Source organism: Gossypium raimondii, chromosome 7 (assembly GCF_025698545.1).
Source record: "Gossypium raimondii isolate GPD5lz chromosome 7, ASM2569854v1, whole genome shotgun sequence".
Taxonomy (NCBI): Eukaryota; Viridiplantae; Streptophyta; class Magnoliopsida; order Malvales; family Malvaceae; genus Gossypium; species Gossypium raimondii.
In genome coordinates this window covers 45,141,277-45,162,769 of record NC_068571.1, presented here as the reverse complement: position 1 = coordinate 45,162,769, position 21,493 = coordinate 45,141,277, and the positions used below count along the sequence as shown (strand labels likewise).

General features: G+C 30.5%; 1 long non-coding RNA gene across 3 annotated transcripts; it reads right to left on the bottom strand.

The window, feature by feature from the left end:
- Nucleotides 1–415: 415 nt before the first annotated feature.
- LOC105788493 (uncharacterized) lies at nt 416–13,678 on the bottom strand. 3 transcript variants are annotated; one of them, XR_008197771.1, is made up of 5 exons: nt 13,549–13,678; nt 13,039–13,113; nt 6,214–6,288; nt 5,601–5,659; nt 416–643 (listed from the first exon to the last, which is right to left on the bottom strand). It is a non-coding gene; the product is annotated as an uncharacterized LOC105788493 (long non-coding RNA). The 3 variants fall into 3 exon arrangements; XR_008197772.1 differs by lacking the exon at nt 5,601–5,659; XR_008197770.1 differs by lacking the exon at nt 416–643 and having other exon boundaries at nt 5,131–5,659.
- Between the last annotated feature and the right edge of the window lie 7,815 nt (nt 13,679–21,493).

The window sequence follows — 21,493 nt, the reverse complement described above, 5'->3', positions numbered from 1 at the left end:
ACCAAGAGTTATGCCTTTCCCGAGTTCAGAGACTAAATTGAATAAAATGTAAAATATAAGGGAAATCAAAAAATAGAATCATATGAGATCATGCATAACGTGGTATAGTATGAAAATGTTTGATATTGATTGGTGATATTCAATAATTGTATAGATCAAGAATTAGATCGAAGTGGAGTTAACCAGTAAAAAGCTAAAAATGTTGATTAGTCCCTAGAGAATCAACTCATTTTTTATGTTTCGGATAGGAAAGTTCACATGGAGCTTACTAAATTAGTTTTATGATTTATTTAAATTGATGTATACATGTATATGTATGTTGAGTTTATATTGATATACTAGTAGTTTGGCACATATGGCTAGTATGGATCGAATTAAAACGTGTGAACAACTACAGGGTACAAATGTATGTAAATGGTCAATTGCAGGAGATGTAAATGAAATATGTGATCATGTATTGGGTACAATATGAATTATGGACGATTACAGGGATTGGTATTGAAATATATACGAAAATGATGCCCGTGTGAACTTAGTAAAATGTTAAGATACGATTACCATGCCAATAGGGTTATGTAACACCCCTCGCCTGACTCAATTGCCGAGTTCGAGCTGTGAAATGCTACATTCGTTGTCGGATCAACTACAATTAAGTTTATAGTAAAATAATCAATCATACATGTAATGTAATGTCAACCACATTCATTTTAGGTTTAATAAACAATTTCGAGTTTTAATCGAGCTTACGAAAGCTCTTTTGTTAACCTAGGCACAAAATAGGACCAAATTGCAAAGTTTTAGAAATTCAGGGTCAATGTCGTGACTTAATATCCCCCAATTCGTGACGTCGTCAAATAGTTTTTCAAATTGTGACATTAAGCCACTTGACGTCGCGATGTGACTCACTATTAGTCGATATTGCGATGAGGTAAATTGATCGTTGGGACGTGGGCCATGTTTTTGGCAAAAATGTGTAATTTTGTACTTAATTCATAATTTCTAGCCAAACCATACAACATATACATCATGTATCAATTACAATTGAATCTAAACCTACTGATCTGTCGTAATTCGGTGTAGTCGATTAAACTAATTTTCGCACTTTAAGAGCTTGAAGGCAAGTGTTTTATTAAGTTTTAATTATGCTTTCTTAAAGTTTCCATTTAGTTAATAAAATGTGCAAAATGAGTATTTTATTGACCCTAGGGGTCAAATGAGGCCTAAAGGTAAGTTGATGAATTGTATAAGTGTGTATGAGACCACTAGAAGGCATAATAGACACGTATTGGTCGTTATGTCGCAACATAGGGAGTAGAATGAAGAAATCACGAAACTGCCTTTAATGTGGTGACATAGATTAGTGGTGTCGCGACATACCCCGAAAGATATACCAGGAGGAGTACACTGACTGCTTGGTCGCAACACAAGTCCTGGTGTGTCACGACATCGACTCTAGACAGGAGATAAACACGAAACAAGGGCATTTTGGTTTGCACAATCAAACTTAAAGCTCGAGAATGTCAGCTAACCTAGGGTTAAGGATGACGACCACTGAGAATCTATAAATAGGCTCATTTGGCACATGTTATAGGGACCATTCATTCAATTTAGAACTAGTCTTTTAATTTTAGTTTAGTTTTCTTTCTTTCTTAGGTTTTTAGAATTTATTTTCAGTTGTTCTTTGTTTTCAAGAGATATGATTTGGGGAGATCGTCAAAGTTTGTGGATTCGCAATCAATTCTTAATACAATCAGGCTCTTTTGTAAACTCTATCCTGACAATTTATTTAGCATGTTTTCTCTTTATATTGATCTTATATTGTCTATGTAAGCCATGAGGAACTAATCCCTTTATTGGGGATTAGAGAGTAGAGATATGATCTATTAACTGTTTTGTAGGGTTACTTAACGGATCAGCTGTTTGAGAAAGGAATAACGTAAAACAAACCCTAGGCCTGACAACCTCGGGAAGTTATTCAGGTGGGAATTAACCTAAAATTGGTATGACCCATCCGTGAACACCTTCACCCCAGACCAATCTGGACTGTGGGGTCGGAAGATAAGTAATCTTTGCTGACTTGTTATGTTAGTGGAAAATCAAAATATCCTACTAGGGTAATGACTAGTTGATTGATGAGGAACTCGAAGAGACAATTAATGGGGATTACTGAAGCGAGCTAATCACCCATAATCAAGATTTACTTTACTCTACTATTTAATCTTTTCATTTTTTTAATCTTTTTATGTTATTCTATTTTTATTATTATAAAAACCCTAAAAATCCTTTATTTTATGTTTTCGTACTATAACTAATTTAAAGTACTAATTATATCTTTTAGTGTTTAGGCTGAAATTGATTTAGCAATCGCTTCCATTGGGTACGATCCTCAGAGTACTCACCTACTCCATTGTAAAAGTTATATTACAACTCAACCCGTATACTTGCAGATATCATTTTTTATTTATATATTTTATTGCAGCAGTCACACTCTAAACGTTAGTACATCCGGAGGTGGTCACCTACCATAAACATGCTAAGCAAGCTCAACATCCATGTTTATCATCTTCTTAAGATAATTACTATGTATACATCAAGTAAACTTAACATTTCATGCCATAAATCAAACACCAACCAAGTCATTCAATTACCAATGTTTACCTATACTAAAGATCCTTAAAGCATACCAATTCACTTTCATTTCAAATACTTATGTACACATATACACATTTAGAGCTTATAAGCTTTATGCATAACCAAGAACTATCAAGATTAGGTCACATTTTTCAAGCATGCTACAAGTTATAAATGTTCACATACATTTTCATCTCATTCACCAATCAAGCAAGTTACCATTCATACCTCATTTCATACAATTCCATATGTCATTCTTATAGTTATAGAGCATCACACCATTAAGCATGAAATGCATATGTGTTCATTTTTATAAATGAATCAAAACACCAAATCATCACAAATTACCAAACTCATCAAGACATATTATACATATTATAAATACTTGCCACAATCCTTAACTCAAGATGACCAAATAGTTACCGAAATGAGGATAGGATAGTGTGAGCTTAGAGAAAATTTGGCTTGACGCGTTCCTCAAGGTGACAGTTTACAAGGAAAAGGGAAAACAAGCTAGATAAGCATATAAAATGCTTAGTAAGTTCAAACGGAAACTATAGCACACCTTAAACATTTAGGCATAATTAACTAATCCATTTAGCAATCATTCTAACTATCCTTTGGCACATTGTGACATATCTAAACATATAATAACATCAATCAAATGCATTAGATGCATTCTTGATTCATAGATAATTCAAACCCTAATCAAAGTTATGTAATCATCCATATATTAACATTTCCAAACCATTTCATTTTCCATTCAATGGTTAAATTCCATTTTCAGCAATTGAACATCGCCTGATAGAACTTTAGTAAAATGGAATCGGATACACGAGAATGTAATGCTCACACAAGCTGACAGTATATCAGGATTGCTCACACAAGCTGACATTATAACTGGGTTACTCACACAAGTTGTCATTATATTGAGGTTACTTGTCCTGACTAAACCTACAATACATTTAACTTGAGAATCTGCAACAAATGCTGGATCTCATAATAACATGTAAATCCGTGATCAAATACGAGTATAACCCTAATGACATGCCATAATATCCTAACCTTTACAATAAATTTAACTTGAGAATCTGCAACAAATGTTGGATCTCATAATAACATGTAAATCCCTGATCAAATATGAGTATAACCCTAATGACATGCCATACATATCCTAACCATTTACTAAGCTCACTCGGGGCATTACTTTTATATAAATGTCAATATTAAATCTTATACATATTTTATTTTTCATTTACGAGGCATATAACCAACAAATAATCATATTAACACCTTGTATTATTTCCATCCAACCAATATTTACACGAATTTACAATTCAGTCCAATACAATACATTTGTGTCAAATTACCTAATTGTATTCAATTCTAACAAGTATATGTAATAGTTCAATTATAATCCATACATAATTAAAAATAGAGTAGTTAGTTCCATATGAACTTACCTAGTCAAAACAACAAACAAATTGAATCTTTAGGAACTAATTGATCATTTCGCTTTTTCTCGATTATCTCCAATTTGATCCAATTAATTATCTATAGGATTATTCCATTAAATTTATCAATACCAAACATTTATAAATTATTTCATGACATGAATGAACCTATATAATGTAAGTTTGTAAATACCCTAAAATTTTACATTTTATTCAATTTAGTCCTTAAAATCGAAATAACTATATCTTTCAATTTTGAGCCTTGATTTAAAATTGACTTCAATTGCATTCATTATAGACCCTCTAATATCTGTTTGTACCAAAATTTCACAACAATTTTGCATTTTATTCACTTTAGTCCTAATGTAAAAACTAACCATTAAACTTTACACTCTAGTCCTTTTTTCATAATCTAAGCTTAAATTTTATCAATTTAACACCAATTTCTTCAAGAAATAAACAATGGAAACTTCTAATAACTTTAACAGTTTTGCAAATTGATATATGTGCTAGCTAAATCAAGCTCTCATGACCTCAAAAACATAAAAATTACAGGAAATTGACTTAATTAAACTTGCCAAATCATAATCGAAAGCTTGAAACCCTTGGGACAGTTTTCTTATTTTCTTTTCTTGAAATTTTGGGTATGGAAGGATGGAGAAGATGAACCTTCTCTTTCTTTCCACTTAGTTTTTGGTTTTATACCATGTTTTAAACTTGATTAATTTAGTTAGTATTTCTTAATTAAGCTTTTTAATCATGTTTGAATACTTAAACCACCATCATCCACTATCACATATTCCAAAATGGTTTAATTTTAATTTTGGTTATTTGGCTAATTGTAATTTAAGCCCCTAAGTCTTTAGCCAATTAAAAACCTATAGTGATAATAATTTTACAATTTAGTCACTGTACTTTAATTAAGCAATTAATTGACAAAAATTACCGGACCAAACTCTAATATTCTACTATACCAACTCTATAAATATTCATATTTAATATTTATAGACTCGATTTAGGAAAATGAGGTTTCAAAACTGCCTTTTTTGACACCACTGAAAATCAAGCTATTATAGGTTATACGTGCGTTTAATCAATGATTTTTCAAGTTATAACAAGGTCTAGCATCTGTTGTAGATTCTCAGGTTATATGTAACATAGGTTTAGCCCAGACGGGTAACCTACTGTAAATTCATCTTGTGTGAGCAACCCTGATGTAATTTCAGCTTGTGTGAGCAACATAGTTCACTCATGTATCCAAGTCCATTTTACTATAGGTCCATCAGGAGATATTTATCATAATTGAAATAGAAAGGCTTGAAAATGTATCGAATATGAATTCGTATATGTTTATAACTTGTCATGTGACATGAAATTACTTTGAGATTAAATGTTACTCATGATGTGCAAATATGACTAACCTATTTGAATGTTAATGTGGGCAACTGACTAGTTAAGACATTATGTGCCAAAGATAGCCAAAATGTATATCAAAGTAATTGGTAGTTGTCGTACTTATAAGTGATCAAGGTAAGTGACTGCCTCCCAACTTGCAAACGTTTGGATTGGAAATACTGTAGCAAAAAGATATAAAATAAACAACGGTGTCCGCAAGCATACATGTCAAATTGTAATATAATTTGTTTACAACAAAACACTTGGTAAGTATTACGAGGATCATATCCAAGGGATTGCGGATTGGAGAAAATCACCATTAAATTAATTACAAAAAATAATGTAACACCCCTTACCCGAGACCGTTGCCGGAATCGAGTACGAGGCATTACTTAGCTTATCTTACTAATTCGGGGCATAAAAATTCGTTTTAAAATTAATTTCACTGCTTACGATAATCATCCAATCGCAAAGAAGATTACTAAATTGATTATAACTCGAGCTACGGAACTCCAAATTTAATTTCGTAAATTTTTCCTGAAACTAGACTCATATATCTTTTTTTTAATACTAAACATATTATTCAAAATTCAACAATTACTATTAATAAATTCAATACCAATACGTATTTATCATTCAATTCAATCGTGATGCTTACCTCAATTTGCTTATCATGTATATTAATTTAAATTTTAACAATTAATAATTAAATTCGAATTATAGTAATACTAACCGAAATTTCTCCCGAGTCAATCCTTGTCCACCTTCTCCTTTCCTTTCTCGGACAATGACTCGTACACGACATTAGCTACGTAATTAAACAATTAAAAATCATTAATACTCAGTTTCATCAAAATATTTTCTTTTATACCTAAACTTTACCCAAATTCTAATTTAATCCCTTATCAATACTAATTTTATTTTTCCCAATCTAACTCTATATTCTCTCTTAATTCTTACTATAAACTCATTTTAACTCTTCAATTTCACCATAAATCTCTAATTTCGAAATTCTCTCAATTTAGTCCCTACTATTCAAAACTTACACTTTATTTTACAATTAAATCCTTTACTAACTTCTAACTTGAAATTCAATCAATTTAACCCCTAACACTTCAATTTATTCAACATGAACATCATCTAATAATCTACTAACTTTCAAAATATCAACATAAATCAAGTAGTATTTATCTCTAGGATTCTAAAAACTTCAAAACTAAGAGAAAAGGGATTAAATTGACTTACCAAATTAACTTTGAACCTTAAAACCCCAAATTTCTCTTTTTCTTTTTCTTTCTTTCTTTCCTTCCTTCATTCTCTGTTTCGTTTTGCTCTCTGTTTCTTTCTTTCTCCCTTCTCTGTTTTGTTTTGCTCTCTGTTTCTTTTCTTTCTTTCTTTGTCATATATATATAATAATATAATATAAAAACATAATCATTACTATAATATAATAATATTTTTTAACACATAAAATCTCAGATTTTTATACTTATGCCGCCTCAACTTTGGAAAAAGGCATAATTGCCTATTTGGTCCTTTTAACTTTTCTTTAATCTATAATTAAACTTTTATCCCTATTGCAATTTAATCCTTTTCATAATTAACCATCGAAACGTTAAAATTTCTTAACGAAACTTTAATACTACCTATTAACACTCGTAAATATTTATAAAAATATTTACGGCTCGATTATGATATCGAGGTCTCGATACCTCGTTTTTACCCAATTTACCTAATAATTTCTTTTAAATCACAAAATTCACTCATTTAAAAATATTTCTAAAATCAAGTTGAACTTATAATTATTAATTAATAAATTTTTCTAACGTTTTCATCGGATTTAGTGATCTCAAATCACTATTCTGACACTACTGAAAATTGGGCTGTTACAACTCTTCCCCCCTTTAAAAATTTCGTCCTCGAAATTTCTCACCTAAGACAAGCTATTAAGTCAAATCTTTCCTCACCTTTTCAATCGAAGTTCATAAAAATTAATCATAATTCATATCACTTCCGAACTCATGTCAGAACTCATTTTAGAACTTGATGCCATGCCTGAACTTAACTGAATAGCTCTGATGTTTTCCTGCCATCACTTTTTCACTAATAGTATAACTACCGAGAAATTTCCAGTAATCGTCTGTCGAAACATAACTGAGAAACCCGGATTATCAAATTTTGACTGATATTTTTGACGTAGTTGCATCTGTAACCTTCAACTGATATTTGTTCACATTTTTTTCCATGAAAGCGTCAAGTAATATCATTTTACACAACTGCAATAACTTCAACAATCAAGACGACTTTAACCTATAATAACATTTCCAGATTAAAACTGACCTGATAGATATATTTCTGTATCAAGTCTTCTAGAATCTGAAGTTCTCATTCTGACTATCTGTCCATTTACTCATGAATGCATAAAATTTATTTCTCGACCTGAGAATAGACTCAAATGAATAATAACCAGTTGCCTACGGATTATTCTTCATCCTTTATCGCAGCAGAGCCATATCCTGCAATCTATGAACCTGAACCATCTTATCTAATACCTTCGAACAAAGACCTTGAAAACCCATCCAGCCAGAAGAAAGCAAATAATTTAAACCCATTGTGGAGACCCAAAATGTACTGATTCCATCACTGATTATAACTCAATTAACTTTTCACTGAATAACCCACTCTGATTAGAACAACTGAGTCGATTTTATCTATCAGATAATAACATTTCAGAATAATCTATTCTTCTTGTTGTCAAAACAATCTAGATATACCATATCTCATAATCCTCTCGGAACACCAATCAAAAATTACCACAAATAGCATTTAACTCAAACGAATTATGACATTCCATTATTGACTTGTTGACATAATTCAGAATTACCTGAGAAATGAAAACCAAAATACAAGTTTGAGCTCAATCTTCCTCCATCTACACTTTTGCCGATGTCAACCCTTTCACGAAAACTAGAAAGGAATTATATATAATAAAACTATTTCAATCATTAGCATCGAAGCTTTGAACTATACCGAAGCCACAACCATTAAATAGATTAAAAACCATAATGCCATAATAGAACTGACGTTCCAACCGTATAGATAAAACAATACTTCAACATCAATAATGCACTCCAAAATAGATGAAGAAAACCGAAGTAGTCCCAATAACAACCAGTGCAGTAATACAACTTCTATAATCTGATATCCATATCACCGAGTTCCCATGATCAAACCAAGATTTATAACAGTAATAAATATAGTTACCTCCGGCCAATGAATATCTTGTACGGATGAACCATGGTTAATAAATAAGATTAGACCATAAGAATAATAAGAAAACCGAGATAATAGAATCCAAGATGTGAAGCTATACTAAATTTCCGAGAAGAAAAACCACATTGAATGATAAAGAGATCGATGATATCCCAGAGAAAATCCAAAAGAATATCCCAGAGAAAATCCAAAAGAAGAATATCACTTGTACGTACTAGGAATAGTTGTGATAAAGACAATATAAATTCCATATATATAATTCGGAGCTTCAACCAGTAGAAATAGAAAATGGCTTCATATGAGTCTTATCATCAAATCTTCCATCGAACATAATAGATTACAAAACCAAAGAAAGATAGAGGAATCCCGATCATGAATCAACCAGACTAATAATAATTTCGTCTAACAATATGATTAGCCAACCTTGCTATATGATAAGAATCATATCTGAAAATAAATAATTGCATATACCTCTGAGGATAAAAGAGCATATAGAATACCCATATAGAATACCCAGAAGAAATCGTTGTAAGATACCCGACTATAACAACTGCATTCAGATATGGTTGCAATTTTCAACACAATCCCACTGATTACTAAAGTCATCAATAATCTCGCATTATCCCAATCATTAAAGAAATCAATTCAGAAGAAATTTCGATTAACCTGCTCTTTAAATTTTATACCTGAATAAGTCGATTACTCGTGAATAGCTTTTTCATTAATAGCGACATTGCGAATCCCAAATAATCATTTAAAAATTTGATATCTTTTCTGGAACCCTCTTTACTTGCTATCCCATCCACAACTCTGACTGCATTATTATTCCTTCAATTATTGAACTCTTCAATTTCACACTTGTAAACTTAATGAATACAATTCTTGTAAATTCCATTGTACAAGTGAGGGGGTGAAGGTCGTAAAGCCTCAAAATTTGACTCTCATATATATATACACATAACATGACTTTTATCGTCAATATATTCATTACAAACATTCATTTCATACCTTATAACTCTTTACTCATATAGGCAACTCCCCTTTCTCTATCAAATACTCAAATATCACTTTCATCACTGTCGGAACTAGATCGATTGGAGACATTTTTGTCTATTAGTAAAACATTTCTCATTTATCAAGGTTACTCCTTAAATGTATAAATGCATATTTTCATCCTTATCTATAAGGATTACTATTTTAAATTTCCATACAAAACTAAATAACATTTACTTATTCACAACTTTAAATTATTTTATTACAAATACATGCTTATTTATTCACAGCTTTGTAACTTATTTTCCTTTATAATCATTCATCATTGAATCAAAGATAATCTTTTATCTTGTAACAAAATTTTTTTTCTTTTTAGCAGAGGCCCAGTAGACGAAATAGAACACTTAGGATATACGGGACTATACAGAGAGCACAAATGTGCTAAACGGAGAGCACTAACGTGCTAGTGATCAGAGAGCGTGCTAATAATCAGAGAGCACAGATGTGCTAGACAGAGAGCACTAACGTGCTAAATATCAGAGAGCACAGATGTGCTAAACAGAGAGCACTAACGTGCTAAATATCAGAGAGCACGCTAAACTCCCTTAATATCCTAATAGTTCTAACCTCGTCTACTTGGGCAAATTATTTCATTCATGCATGCATATCCTTTTTACACTTTTCGCACAATACTTTTACATGCTTTACAATTTAATTCTTGTACCAATAATTCGTGCAGTTATATCTTCTCTATCTTTAGCACATGTAATATATTTTAAAATTTACTATTCATCCATAATTCCTTAATAATCCTTATCATCTACTTCATATATTACTTTTGTATATTTTATAATTTAGTTATCAATTCAATAGTTCGTATAGCACTATAATTTATTTTTCAATGAAACATATAACATAATATTCATCATCGTATTCATTCGACATTTTCAACTCTAAAACATAAGCAAATATATCAACATCCAAATCCCGACTCAATTCGACACAATTATGGCATGTACCTCTAGACTCAATTTCGAGCTCAATTTAATCCGAGAATCGACTAAACCTGCAAAGCTCTGATACCACCAAAATTGTAACACCCCTTACCCGAGACCGTTTCCGGAATCGAGTACGAGGCATTACTTAGCTTATCTTACTAATTCGGGGTATAAAAATTCGTTTTAAAAATTAATTTCACTGTTTACAGTAATCTGTCCAATCGCGCAGCAGTTACTAAATTGATTATAACTCGAGCTACGGAACTCCAAATTTAATTTCGTAAATTTTTCCTGAAACTAGACTCATATATCTTTCTACCATAAAATTTTCAGAATTCTTTGTTTGACCAATTAGTACAGTTTATTAGTTAAATTCTCCCCTGTTTCTTCACTCGACTGTCCTGACCCCTTGGTACTAAAAATAAATTTTCTCATTATAGGATTTTCATATGATATTACCACTTATTTCTACAGAAAATAGACTCAATAAGGATTCTACACATATAAACTACAACTCATAAATATTTTTATACCATTTTTAGTGATTTTCTAAACTCGAACAGGGAACTCCAGAAATAGATCTAACCATTTCTCACTAAAATTCACATATCTTAAAATATAAATTTCTTTTTGCTAAACCGTTATTTTTCTATAAAATAGACTCAATAATCTTTCATTTCATATATCATTCACCCTCTAATTCATTTTATACTATCCTAGGTGATTTTTCAAAGTTACGTCACTGTTGCTGCCTGAATTATGTTTCTTTGCAAAATTTACTCTTTCTTGATTTTCATACTTAACCATTTTAAAAGCCAAACATTATCACATACTCACACCTCTTTCTTTAGCAATATCATAGATACAACATTCAAAATGACTAACCCCTATACATCACTTAGGTATATACATTACCTAGGTACATGCTACATTATCAATAGAAAGGTACATCACTAAAATGTCTCGAGGTCGGGATTACTTGGATCTTGGATCGAACACCGGTTTTCTACAATCCTGCATACGGAAACAACCGTCTGTTGAGTATGGGTATACTCATGGTATTACCATAATTCAAATTAATAATATTAATTGATAAATTATATACATTTAATTTATGTCTACAATTATTCATTAATTATCTCATACTTTAACTCAACTTGATCATTAATAACAATAAGCAATATTTCAATTCTTGTATTTAATTGTATTCATACCTTATTTCACTATCTCAATTCTATTGGATTTTTCGACATCTCATTCTAATAATTCATTCCAATTCATACAAATTCAATCAATTTATCAACTCATTCATTATCATTTCTATTTATAATCAATATGTACTTTAAATCTTTTAACACTCAATTTATTCATTAAATCCATAACTAAATTTTAATAACTTGTATTCAGTTAAATTCACATATTATTTCACTCTTTCAAATTATTTTATTTTCACTTCTCACTTCTTAACAATAGCTATTTCAATTCATATTCAAGATCATTCAATAAAAATTTATATTATCAAAATTATTCATTTACCCCTATTAACTTGACTCAGATCTTGGCGGATACACAGATCCAACCAAAACACACCAATACGGCACATTATGCCTAAAACGGTACATATAAACTTTATAAGACTTACCTTAACACATTAATGATTCACTTTTGTCCACAGCTTATAATCTTAGCCCAAAGTGCTAAACAGAGAGCACAAATGTGCTAAACAGAGAGCACTGCCGTGCTAAATATCAGAGAGCACCAACGTGCTAATAATCAGAGAGCACCAACGTGCTAATATCAGAGAGCACCAACGTGCTAATATCAGAGAGCGCGCTAAAGTTCCTTAATAAGTTCCTTAATGGCATGCCACTAATATCCTGGTAGTTCTAAATTCCATCTACTTGGGCATTAAATCTGAATCTCATTTATTTAAATACTTTACAAAATTATTTCAAAAAGGATTTATCATTTCTCCGTCATTACAATTTACTACTTATTCCACCATTCACATATATCACACTTATTCACAATTTAATTCACTTTTATTCCATTCATATATATATTTTTAATTCATTTTCCAATCGAATTCATGTACAATTCAATATCAATATTCATCTTTTTTTTTTTAATACTAAACATATTATTCAAAATTCAACAATTACTATTAATAAATTCAATACCAATACGTATTTATCATTCAATTCAGTCGTGATGCTTACCTCAATTTGCTTATCATGTATATTAATTTAAATTTTAACAATTAATAATTAAATTCGAATTATAGTAATACTAACCGAAATTTCTCCCGAGTCAATCCTTGTCCACCTTCTCCTTTCCTTTCTCGGACAATGACTCGTACACGACATTAGCTACGTAATTAAACAATTAAAAATCATTAATACTCAGTTTCATCAAAATATTTTCTTTTATACCTAAACTTTACCCAAATTCTAATTTAATCCCTTATCAATACTAATTTTATTTTTCCCAATCTAACTCTATATTCTCTCTTAATTCTTACTATAAACTCATTTTAACTCTTCAATTTCACGTAAATCCCTAATTTCGAAATTCTCTCAATTTAGTCCCTACTATTCAAAACTTACACTTTATTTTACAATTAAATCCTTTACTAACTTCTAACTTGAAATTCAATCAATTTAACCCCTAACACTTCAATTTATTCAACATGAACATCATCTAATAATCTACTAACTTTCAAAATATCAACATAAATCAAGTAGTATTTATCTCTAGGATTCTAAAACTTCAAAACTAAGAGAAAAGGGATTAAATTGACTTACCAAATTAACTCTGAACCTTAAAACCCCAAATTTCTCTTTTCTTTTCTTTCTTTCTTTCCTTCCTTCCTTCTCTGTTTCGTTTTGCTCTCTGTTTCTTTCTTTCTCCCTTCTCTGTTTTGTTTTGCTCTCTGTTTCTTTTCTTTCTTTCTTTGTCATATATATATAATAATATAATATAAAAACATAATCATTACTATAATATAATAATATTTTTTTAACACATAAAAATCTCAGATTTTTATACTTATGCCGCCTCAACTTTGGAAAAAGGCATAATTGCCTATTTGGTCCTTTTAACTTTTTTAATCTATAATTAAACTTTTATCCCTATTGCAATTTAATCCTTTTTCATAATTAACCATCGAAACGTTAAAATTTCTTAACGAAACTTTAATACTACCCTATTAACACTCCGTAAATATTTATAAAAATATTTACGGCTCAGTTTATGATATCGAGGTCTCGATACCTCGTTTTTTACCCAATTTACCTAATAATTTCTTTTAAATCACAAAATTCACTCATTTAAAAATATTTCTAAAATCAAGTTGAACTTATAGTTATTAATTAATAAATTTTTCTAACGTTTTCATCGGATTTAGTGATCTCAAATCACTATTCTGACACTACTGAAAATTGGGCTGTTACAAATAAGTACTAATCTAGTCGAGTTATGAATTAGTAATGTAAATCCCAAACAATAATAAAATTAATTAACTAATTTAACCTAAACTAAATTAACCCTAAGTTAACTATCAGTTTCTCCTATTTCTCGTTTCGACTACGCGTGCCCCTTTAGCCTAGAATCAATTGTAACCTTAATTATTAATTAAGTCAACAATTACCCTTAATTGAGTATTTACCACCCTTAGCTAGGCATACCCTCTCGGTCTCATCTTCATTAAGGATTACCATGTAACGGCCCGTCCGGTGAAGTTTTTGTATTTGGTTACTGATTATTGTGTTATGATATAAAGCGTAACTCTAAAAAAGTAAAATGTTAGTTTTGTCTAAGTATAGTATTTTATGTATGCGCCAATTGGTGAATCCTGTGTTTTAGTGGATTGCGTGTTTTGGCTAGATCTATAGGTTGGCAGATTCTTCTATTAAGTTTGTAGTTAATAGATTTGTTTATTATTTTAATAAGACAATTTAGCTAGCCAAGTGCGAACTGGTTAGAATGGAACTAAGATACTGTAGTTGATAAGAACTAAATGATGGTAAGTGCAGTTAATCACAAAAATCAAGGGTGTTAGTGGAATAATTTGATCCTTCTACTAAACATTGTCTCCGTGCTTAGATATATAAGGATATTCGTGTCTTCACCGATAAACTTTACGTTTTCTTTGCATTCATATTCTTGAATTTTTCTGCATTCTCTGAAAAGTTTAAGTCTAGAAACTTGTATGAAGTTGGGTTCGTTGTATTCAGCCAACTCCTACATTTGTTTTAGCTTTGTGGTAAATACCGATGAACCCTAGGTTATTTTCATAATTATTTACGTATTTTTAAAATTTGCTTGCATAAGTATCAAATTAGTATGTAAGGAAGGAAGCTTCTTGATTATGGGTTAAATGTTAATGTGTCTTGCATGCATGTTTGGGTTCAATGGTGTAATGATTTGATAAGTTTAATTATTTATATTTTATCTTAAGACACTGTAAAAGGTCCGAGTGGTAAAGGCAAAGGTCCTGCTATATAGACTTTGTTGTATTTCTGGTGAGTTCCTTCATACTCTCACGTGAGTGGTATTCCTGTTTTATATTTCGTATAGGGTAAATACTTATGCTCTATAAAGGTGAAGTGTGGGTATATGAAAAGTGGTTGTTTAAGGTTGTCAGTATAGGTCGGTAATGTCTATGTCAAAGGGTAAGAACCATTCTTCATGCTTAAGTCACTACCTTATACTTCTGACAAGAATGATATGGTTTGAATCATGAAAATTATATTAAGGAAATATATTCATGGCTATTCCTTCAATGGAATATACATTGAACTGACAGATTAAGATACATGAAAATAGTTGTGTAGCCTCTGGTAAGGAAAATGTATGTTGCAAACCAAATTGGCAAATCACGACTAATGATACAAACAAAGGAATATGAATGGAATATATTATATGAATTTGACTAAGGATTTGGGTACGTGGTTGGCATGAAGAAGGTTTATTTGTAAGGTCATATGGGCGTAGTGCATGCGCCAAAGGAATAGTAAAACATCGTATAAACTGTCTGTGTATGGTATTCACCATCTGGTAAACTATGTGATTGTGTTTGACTCTTTGATGTGATCTGCTTGAAGTATTAGTGGTTAATGATAAGACTTCTTCTAGAACTCACTAAGTTCTTTTGAACTTACCCCGTTTCCCTTTTTTCTTCTCAGGCTTAATATTGAAGGGAGACATTCTGTTAGACTACACCAGAAGACATCTGTTGCTGTGAGACTTCTGTTGTTTTGTATTATGCACGATGACGAGGGTGATGTCTGATTGTATTTTGGAAAGAATTTGTACTCGAAACCTATGTTGATAAATTTTGTTTTAATGAAGCTTCATTTGAGATATGAAATGGTTTTCTAATGTAATGACCCAAAATTCACGAGCATCGGAAAAGTATGATATCGGGCCTCCGTCTTAGTAAATTGAGTCATAAATAATTATTAGAAGTAACTATGAGTTTAGTTGAGTGCTTAATTAGATATTAATTAGGTGAATTTAGCCTAATTTAAAGTAATTAGGAAAAAGGATCAAATTGAATAAAGAATGAAAGCCTAATTATAGATTAAAAGAAAGTAAAAAGGGCTAAAATGGTAATTAAGCCATTTATATGAAATGAGGCGACATATATGCATTAAAATCTAAGATTTTATTTAAGTTATACATAAATATTATATATAATTGTTATAATTATTAACTATTATTATGGTCTTTTATTATTAATATTAATATTATTATTATTAAATAAAGTAAATAGTAGACAATTATATGGTAATAAAATATACATGTGTAAAAATTTTATTTGTACATTTGTAAAATAAACACCTAAATTACTTATAATTTAAGTATGAAGATATTTTATAATTATTAATTGAATTAATTATATTATGAGATTTTTATATAATAAAATAAATTAAAGACATGACAAGTGTATGATGATGATAAGGTACAAATGTAATAATATTTATGTGTACAATTGTAATAAATGTAAATAATATTAAAATAAATATTTACTAATTATTATTATTAAGTTAAAGATATTTATTAAATTAAATAATTAAACTATGAGATTTTTATTTGATAAACAAATTAAATAATGACAATTGTAATAAAATTATTGGTACAAATGTAGAAATATAGGTGTGACCAAATGTAAAATAAATATTGTTATTAAAATAGATATTTATTATAATTATTATATTATGTTAATAAAATAAATAAAATATAAAAAGAAACAAAAACAAAGAATAGAAACAGAATTGAGACGAGAAGCAGGGGAGAAAAAGCGAAAGAAAAAGGGAAAGAAAAATAAAAGAGAAAATTAGGGATTTGAAGCTTGAAACTTTAATTGGTAAGTTTAATCAAGTCCTTTTCTTATAAATTTGATGTTTTTGGAATCCAAGAGTGAAATACTCTTCGATTTAAGTTGAAATTTTGGAAGTTAATAGATTTTTGAGTAGGGTTTATGTTGAATAAATGATGGAATTGAGGGTTTATTTGATAGAAATTTTGATTGGAATTGAATAAAGGATTGAATCGTAAACTAAGCTATAAGTTTTGAGTTTTAGGGACTAAATTTAGAGAAATTTGAAATTAGGAAAATATGCTGAAATTTTAATAGTTAAATTTGAGTTTGGATGAAATTTGAATAGAAATAGAGTGAATTGAATTAGGAAAGTAAGTGAACTTAGTTAGGATCAAATTGAGAATAAAGAAGAAATTGAATAGAAATTCAATTATTTATCATAATTAGTGTTGTAATTAATAGTGTCAATTATTATTATTTTTCGTAGCTAACAAAAAACCCGAGGCATTGGCATCAAAAGGAAAGGAGAAAGCTATCGAGGACTAAAACGGGAGATTTACGGTTTGTATTACTATAATTTGAATTTATTTATTTTCAATTGTTAAATTTCAATTAAAGTACTTGGTAAGTGAAATTGAGGTGAGTATTAAAATATTGCATTGAATAAAAGTGAATGAAATGAATTGAATCGAAGTGAAATTATCTGAACTGTGTATTGGAAAGTGAAATTGAATTGAATTGTGATTGAATCGAAAGTGAATTTGAAATAGAAAAATTATTTGAATACCCTATTAACTAGTCGGGCTGAGTCGGATATAGTTGGCATGCCATAGGATTGGAAGAGTTCAGGGATACTTCGACCTCGAGTCGATGAGACACTGGGTGTCACTATATTTCTTCGGATAGATTCGATAAGGTACTGGGTACCAACTTACTTCAGCTTGGCCAATGAGACACTGGGTGTCAACTTTGCTTCGAACTATCCAATGAGGCATTGGGTGCCATTCTGATGTGTTTGGTTGGATTCGTGTATCCGCCAAAGTCCGAGTCTTATTAATAGGGGCAAATGAATGGAATAGCAAAAATCAAATGAAAATGATCGACTTTATTCATGAAATGGAAAGTGAATTGGAATTGAGAAATGATAATAAAAAGAATGAATCAAAGATTCACGAAGAGATTTATGTTCAAAAGAAATGTTATATGATCTTAAATTGATGAATAGCCAAATTGAGTAGTTATTGTTGAGAAATGAAAATTAAGAATAAATTAGTTTATTTATGAATGAATTAATTATTATATAATTTCACATGTTTATTTCTTATTTTACTTAAATAATTTAAATTATGGTAATACCACTGAGTATGAAATACTCAGCGTACGGTTGTTTCCGTGCGCAGGTTGATAGAAGTCAAAGATTCCGGTTCAGCATTCAGATCAATCCCGACTTCAGCAAAACTTTGGTGATGTATTTTTCCTTTGGTAAATGTGGCATGTACTTCAGTTTTATTAAGGAGTCTTGTAAGTTTTGGTTGTAAAGTATTGGCCTATAATGTCTGAATGATAAATGAAATGTTAAGTTATAAAATGGTAAGTTGGTACTAAACTGAAATAGAATGAATAAAGTTTATTTATTTAAACAGTATATGCAAATATTTATTTATTTAGTAAATTAATATGTTAATGTTTAAGATATGTTTAGGTTATCTGAATATGAAATTGTATGGATTGTGAATTGGTTGCGGTTGAAATTTGCAGGGGGTTTTATGTAAAAATAAGCAGAAATGTTGTTGAATTTTTTTAAAATAAAATAAAATAAATGAAGCCAATTGGTAATCAAACATATGAATTTACGATTATATTTTAATTTGTTTGTTATTTATTTAAGAATTATTTGTAAATTGTTTGATATATCCGGTAATGCCTCGTAACCCTGTTCCGGCGATGGTTTGGGGTTAGAAGGTGTTACATCCAGTGTTATATTTCATACGATAAAAATTATCTTCTTTAAGCTTATATGCCACATGGCTTACACTTTATTTTATTATTTTGTTAAATGTTTAAAAACCCCAGTTTTATAAAATATACGCCAAAAATAGTTTTAAAGATAGATGATTTCTCTAATGTGACACGTCATACTTGGATCCTCTTAAAGGGTCAGGTTTGGCATCTAACATACCACCTAAGATACCCTATCGGTCTTGCCTAAGCATACGGATACCTTTTCGGTTTCACTATTTGGCACAAGTTTTACTCAATAGGATACCCTCTCAGTCTTACCTGTCTAGACTTTTTACTAGGAGCGTCACTTCCTAGTTACTAAGTCTTTTGAATAAACATTGAATTTTAGGTTATTATTTACTCAATTGATGAATTGACGAAACAACCAAATCATGCGGGATAAATATTAAGCACACAATATATTCAAATATTCATACAAACATTCAATTAAAATATTTAATGAACGAAAAAGAAATAGAAGAACAATGATAAGACAATGCTCATGAATTAATTGATAAAATATCATGATTATGGAACATCCTCCACTCGCAATTGTCTAACTTTGGAATAGGATTTCTCGATTAAGCAAACATAAAATAAACTAAACTAAAAACTAAATAAAATTGTGTAAAGAAATTTGTTTATTTAGGTCGACTCCCTTCTAATGTGGTTATAATGTGGTTTATATAGGCTACATTCAAGGTATTAGGTGCCTAAAATATCTTTGAAGTAATTAGGGTTTGATAGGACAAAGAAACCTTAATTGGCTGCCAAAACACGATCTCACTTATCTAGGTTTCCGTCGCGTCATCACGACGTTAAAGCACCTATCATCGCCACATCAACTCTATTTCGTCCCTAATAGCTTCGATGTTCAGTGCCGCAACATTGCATGTCGGTGTTGTGACACTGAAGTTGTCCCTTATGTTCCTTGGCCAGAAACGACGTTCTGCACACTCAAGTAGCCCATTAGTCATGCCCTAGGCCCGAATTGGTCAAATGGGCCATCAAAACACCTAAAATTGTGTAAAAACTCTTATTTAAGCATTAAATACTAAAATGTAAAACTAATCAAAATACCATTAAATTATGCCAAAAACAATCTCATTAAGTGTCGGAAAGAACCTGCTTTGCCACCACGAATTGTGACAGATCAGTAAACATAATATTTTTATTTGAACTTAGTCAGCATTCTTAATGCTTACTCTAGTTGTTTTCTTTCCCTTATAGATTGTCACATTGCAAAACTTGCCGAATCGGATCAATGGGAAGCACACACTATCAACAAGACAATAGAATTATATCCATTTTGAGTCTACATGTTGTGACATGTATTTTAAGGTACCTTAGTATGCATAAGGTCATGTTGTTTTGGTAATTGATGGTAAACATAGTGATGGTTGAATTTGAATGCTTGGTATGGCTTGTAATCCAATTGGTACATAACAGTTTGATCTGGTGCTTTAAGTGTAGTATTTTTTTCTAAGTACACTTGTAATTTTTTCAAACAAATTGGCTAATAAAATTATTTATGAATTACATTAATATTTTGTACAATTTTCCTCATATGGTTTTTGCACGCAAAGCAAAATAAAAGTAAATGTTGCTCACTAGTTGTCTAATGTTTAACTAATACTAAGTGATATTATGTGGTCGAATCGTAATATAAAAAGACAACTTATATTAGTAGACGAACCTAAACATGTCCTTAGTCTAATCAGAAGTGAGCAAACCGATTGAAAGACTAATGTGTCGTCTATCAAGTCCAATTGGGATATGTTTTGTCTTAGGCATCAGAACGGATAACTCTCTGTAGATAGAGATATAGATGTGACTGAAAGGACAGACAATACATCGGACTGGACCCAAGGAGAATAGATCCTGAATTCGTTCATGGATTTATTCACTTATGACATTTATGGTGTGACATACCTAAATCATGAGTGGATGACGGACTATGTATGCGTGACTCGTATACTTTGATATAAGTAATACCCTGAGTTCAAATAGATAATGAACCGAAAGCTGGTGCGTTGGGTATACAACTTCTTCAGTATGTAGCGTCATTCACAACAATGGAATTCATAGCCTGAGACATGAGTAAGTAATATCCTCTCACTAGCATTACATGGTTGATGAAAAGTAAACGTGGCTACGGGTCATTCGTTTTTGTGATAAATGACTTTATTACTATTTGATAGTAATTGATTTTTCATGAAGGAAAATGTAATGGTTACCTTGAGATAAAATAGGATTATATTAGGAGAACGAATATTATCTTAAAGAGATTAAGGATATCCTATGAGGGTAACACACTTATGATAAAGCTATTGGATGAGCATTGATCGAGTTGATTTCGTAATGGTATGTCATTGGGGAGAGCTCAATCACGATACTATAGTGGAATGAGTTCGTAACTAAAT